Genomic DNA, 6,000 nt, shown 5'->3' on the forward strand with positions numbered 1-6,000 from the left:
TCTCTCAGTCCTCGATTGATTTCTTGGGTGTTTAGGATTTCATATTTTTCTATCTGTGTTTCAGGAACAAGGCCATCATAAGGTTCCCCTACTACTCCCTGCTTCATGTATTTTGAAGCAGGTGGGTATATTCACGTTTAGGAATGGCATTTCTTTTCTTTTCTTTTTTTTTAAGATTATATTTATTTACTTGACTGGGAGAGACACGGTGAGAGAGGTAACACAAGTAGGGGGAGTGGGAGAGGAAGGAGTAGGCTTCCTGTGGAGTAGGGAGCCCAACATGGGGCTCAATTCCAGGACCCTGGGATTATGACCTGAGCCGAAGCCAGACGCTTAATGACTGAGCCACCCAGGAACCCCTGTATCTGTATATTTAAAGTGAATTTATTGTGGAAAGCATATAGTAAGACTTAACTTTATTATCCAATTGGATAATCTCTGACTTTTAATGGGACTATTTAGTCCATATGCATTACATGTAATTATTGATATGGTTAGGTTTAAATCTACTGTTTTGCTACTTGTTTTCTATTTGCCCCATATACTTTCTTTTTTTTTTCCTTTTCCTATCTTTTGGATTATTTTTTAGTACTCCATTTTATGTCCTCCATTGACTAATTTATTATACTAATTCATTCCACTTTTTAATGATTAATACAAAGTTTATGGTATGCATCTTTATTAGTGTATCTTCAAACAGTATTATGCCACTTCTACAATAACTTAAGAATTTTCATCAGTATGTAGTTGATCCTTGAACAACATGAGAGTAGGAGCACTGACTTCCCTCACAATGTAGTCAAAAATCCGTATGTAACTTTTGACTCCCAAAACTTAACTGCTAATAGCCTACTGTTGAGTGGAAGACTTAACCGATAACTTAAACAATTGACTAACACATATTTTGTATGGTGTATGTATGATATACTGTATATACTATATTCTTACAATAAAGTAAGCTAGAGAAAAGAAAATGTTTTTAAGAAAAATCACAAGGAACAACAACAACAAAAATGCATTTGTAGTACTGCACTGTATTTATTAAAAAGAAATCTGTGTGTCGGTGCACCTGTGCAGTTCGAACCCATGTTGTTAAAGGGTCAACTGTAATTTCAAGGTCTCTCTGCTCTGTCTGGCCAGAACTTGAATAGTTCAGAGATCTCTGTGTGAGCTGCGGGGGTTCATTTTAGAGTGCCCTTACTAATGTTCTCTGCCTGGCCTCATAGAGGCAACGGGGATCCTCTTCAGATTTCGAGCTCTTGCTCTGCCTAGCTTCCTCATTTCTGCTACTCTGCCTGCAAATTCCAGCTGCCTCAGCCTCCCTAACTCATTACTCTTTCCCCAACTCAGCAAGATTGCCATGCTCTCCTAGAGTTACTCTTCCATGCATCACTGTCTGAAAAGTAGCTCCAGAAAGAAAACTGGGACCTTCACAGGCCTTACTTTGTTTCAGTTCTCAGTGGTTACAGTTCTTCTTCCTCTGTTATTCAGTGTCTGAAAACAATTGTTTTATGTATCTTCTCTGGTGTCCTGTTGTTTATTATAGTAGGACAAATCCAGTACCAGTTACTGCTTCATGGCCAGAAGCAGTTGTTTCCCCTTTGGTTATATTTGCATTTCTTGTAACTACTTTTGCATTAGCCTGCATGATCTATTTTTTTATTTATCATTACCATATGGTTATTTGAAATCTATGTTTATTTCTTTCTACTACTTAGTGATTACTCAATGGGAAAAATATGCTTGCAGATACACTTCTTGAAAGCATTTTTAGGTTAAATATGAGGTTTTTTTCTCAGACCAGTCATATAAGGTCTATTATTTATTAAATTAGTATTCTAGGTCTCACGTCGTTTTTATTATTAATTAGCATTTAGTGTATGCAATTCCATTGTTCATCTCCTGAAAAGAATAAAAATGTGACTTAAAGAATAGAAAAATCACAATCTCAGAGTGACTTAGGTATTGGAGAGAAATTTTACAGTTCTGTTTCTTGTTGTAGGAAAGAATTAGATTCAATACCAACTTTATGCAACTAGTGAGCTAAGCCTTTCTTAAGAATTTACAATAAAAAAGGGATGCCTGGATGACTCAGTGGGTAAGCATCTTTCCCTGCTCAGCGGGGAGTCTGCTTCTCCCTCTCCCTCTGCCCCTCCCCTGCTTGTGTTCCCTCTCATGCTCTCACTCTCTGTCAAATAAATAAAATCTTTTAAAAAATATTTTATTTATTTATTTGACAGAGAGAGAGAGAGAGAAATCACAAGTAGGCAGAGAAGTAGGCAGAGATGAGGGAGGGGGGAAGCAGGGCTCTGCTCATCATAATAAAGTCTATTAGGATTAGAGTTAAACATAAAAATCAAATCATTGAGGAGAATATATTCATAATTTTATTTATTTTTTATTTTTTATTTTTTTAATTAACATATAATGTATTATTAGCCCCAGGGGTACAAGTTTGTGAATCGCCAGGTTTATACACTTCACAGCACTCACCATAGCACATACCCTCCCCAGTGTCCGTAACCCAACCACCCTCTCATATTCATAATTTTAAAGGAGAGGAAACCAAAGGCAGAAACCTGAAAAAAAAATTAGCTCACGTACATGAGTGTGATCATGTAAGTGCGCGTGTGCACGCACGCGCATGTGTGTGTATGAATGAGCTGATGCATAAAAATGCCTGACAATAACTACACCAAGCTTTGTAGTGGTTATTTTTAAGGGGAAGGGTCAGAAGGGACTTCTACTTTCTTCTTTATTCATGTCTGTTTATATCATTACTATTTTTTGCAATTAGTACATGTAACATTAGGAAGTTTTTTTATTTTGAAATATGAGGTCATAATGAATGGATATTGCCCATGCACGCATGTTTAAGTAACAATTGCTATCATCTCTTGAATGTTAACTATATGCTAGCCCATTCTATAACTAACTCAGGGCCCACCACAACCTCATGAGACAGGTCCCACTTTTATCCTCCTTTATATAAGGTATTGAGGCAGGAAGAAATTGATAGATTAGTGTTAAGACAGCTGGAGGAAGGCTGGCTTAGAGAAGTCACATGGCGAATAAGTGGATTCAAACTCAGACAATCTGGCCTCAGAGCTAAGGTCTTGATTGCAACACTATATTAGCTTTCAGAAATATTGTTGTCTGAACACAGGCATAATATCCTGTTTAACACATTTATGGCCACTATGCTTTGACATGATGGAAGCCCAACTATGAACATAGATGGAAATGTAACTATGTTTTCATCAACACTAGAAAAAGATGTCTGAGACAGGATATAAAGACTTCCCTGGAAATATTCTCTCGTGGAATAATCTAAGTCCTACCTGGGAGAATGAAGGTAAAAAGTAGCTTCTCTTCCACATACTCTGTGGTGGATTGGAATCATCATTTTGCAGATAATTCTTGGCTGCACAGAGCTTTCATGCATTGAATGTCTCTTCTCATTTCTTGAACACCTGAGATATGTGGGCCTGACCTATAGTGTCTTCTCTTCTTTTGTCCAGAAGCCAGTTTTTATTGCTATTTTTCTATCAAAACAGGTGAATACGTTGACATGTTAATATTTTAAAATCAAGAACAAAGCTGTCCATCTGAAATAAGCAATTTGCAGCACCTAAGGGCATCTCAGGATGAACGATTTATGGCTGACAAATTCAATCTAGATCACAGCCATTGACAACAATATTAATTTCTCAATTAGCAGGAAGAGCAGAGTGACCATCACACTGACGGATATTCAAGTCAGCATAGAAAATTGCATTTTGAGAAATTCAAATGTAAATGCTTCTTATAGGTATTATATATTTAGTTAGTATAACCAAAGAATAATTTATTAGAAGTTAAAGAGACAAGGGAGAAAGAGAAAATTAAAACCATGAGTTTATAGTGTACTATAGTCCTCTCCCATATGCATGTTGGATTTACATACAAGTTGTTTTTTTTTTTCCCCTGGGGACTTTGATCAATTGAGGTTTAGCAATATAAGTTTATATAAGTTTAAATATACTGATCTCAGTTCCCAAAGCATTGGTTGGTTTGTGATGTTCTATGCTACTGTGCACCCACATTTAACCCTTGCTGGCTGCCTACAAATCTTCAAGCAGGGGTAGGAAGGAGTGGAGAAAGCTTAGTGTACAGTCTCCCCTCACTGAGAAATCTTGAGTGCGGTGTCCTGACCCATGAGTATCTTATTTTGCAAAAGAGCAGGGTTTGTGTGGGGAATAGTGGGAGGCAAGCTTCCACTGCTCTCTACATGGCATTCATCACAGTCTGCCTGGGATGAGAGGTAATCAGAGGCAGGAGACAGAAGATTTCTATTACCTACTGGACATGCTGTCAGTGATCTGTCTCCTGCATCAGTGGCTGAGCTTCTAGAGGGCACCAAGCTCTCAGTCTCCTGGAATCTTTGCATTTCCTGCACATGACAGTTCAGCAGGTAATTATTTAGTTATGGTTAGAAGTTACAGGTTAGGATATGTTGATGAGGCAACTGGGGAGCTCAGTGGGTTAAGCCTCTGCCTTCAGCTCAGGTCATGATCTCAGGGTCCTGGGATCGAGCCCTGCATCGGGCTCTCTGCTCAGCGGGGAGCTTGCTTCCTCCCTCTCTTCTGCCTGCCTCTCTGTTTACTTGTGATCTCTGTCTGTCAAATAAATAAATAAAATCTTTAAAAAAGTTGTATGTTAGGAGTTGTTGAAAGTAAGGCGGAGGGGGTTGACATCTGTAAGCTAATAAATAAGGATCCGCGGCAGGTTCTTGAGAAGGCTTTTTGTTTTGCTTTGTTTTAATGTTCTGGTTAGGTTATTGCAGGGCTTCTCAACCTGCGTTTGAAGCCAGACAGTTTTTCTGTGGTTGGGCCTGTCCTGTGCACTGTGGAATGTTTAGCAAAATCCCCGACTTCTGCTCATGAGGTACCAGTAGCACCCAATAGGGGCAACAACCAAAAATGTCTCCAGACATTGCCAGATGTCTCCTGGGATTGCAAAATCGCCCCAGCTGAAAACCACTGGGCTGTTAGGGGAAGTAGTGAGGTTAGAGGTTAGGAAGATCAGATGTTCAGATAAGAAGGGGAGCCAAAGAAAGGAGGGGGATGGAAGAGAATTCAAGTGTAATTTGATCCAGTGACTCATTACTGGTGCTATTACAACTCTATGTAGTATTTTGGAGCCTACTACAGAAGCGTTGTGTGGTACTGAACTAAAACATCTAAGGTACAATTCATGAGACATTCCTTTTTATCTCTTCTGGAAAAAATAGGAAACCTGACGTTGCTTGCAGAAAACTGTAGCCAGAGTTGTCAGGGAAATGTTATGGACAGTTGTCCTCTTGCTTGAACAAATTTTCCTTTTATGTAATGGAAAATACCAATAGTAAACACGCACCTTTTAATGCAAATTGTTATTTTTCGAAAGCTTTCAGTTGAGTGTGAGAGAGAAAAACGTTCCTGCAGGTTATGCCGTAATTCCCTCCTGCTAAGAAGTGTACTATAAAAATCCATGCTGTTACCCTTTGAAATGTGAAGCAGTCCTCCTTAAAGTGTAGTGGATGTTATCAAATCTGTTTCAGGAGAGGCCTGCAGGGAGCAGGAACATGAAATACATATTAGATGGAAATACTTCGGTTTTGAAAAATCGGCACATTTGTTGTTTATTCCAGCGACAGGAGCTAATAGTGAGTTCACTGTAACCAATAAATGCTGTGGCAGCGTCTGGTGTCATATGATTGTAACCAACCTGCTGTTTACCAGTTAAGGCAGAGATGAGGTGAGGTTTAGGCTGTCTATGGTTTGCCGCCATGCTTCATTTTTCTTAATCCTCCTTGTTTTCTGCTCCTGCAAGAACTAAAGAACAGTCCCACTATCTTCCTATATGTGAGTACTGGTAATTGCGACATGTGGACGCTTCTAGGAAATGTCCATTTGCAAAAGATATTTGCTTGGTTGCGTTCACAATGATGACAGCAGAATTCCCAGGGACCCAGCTCTT

This window comes from Lontra canadensis, unplaced genomic scaffold, assembly GCF_010015895.1.
Source record: "Lontra canadensis isolate GAN:19392208 unplaced genomic scaffold, GSC_riverotter_1.0 scaffold100, whole genome shotgun sequence".
NCBI lineage: Eukaryota > Metazoa > Chordata > Mammalia > Carnivora > Mustelidae > Lontra > Lontra canadensis.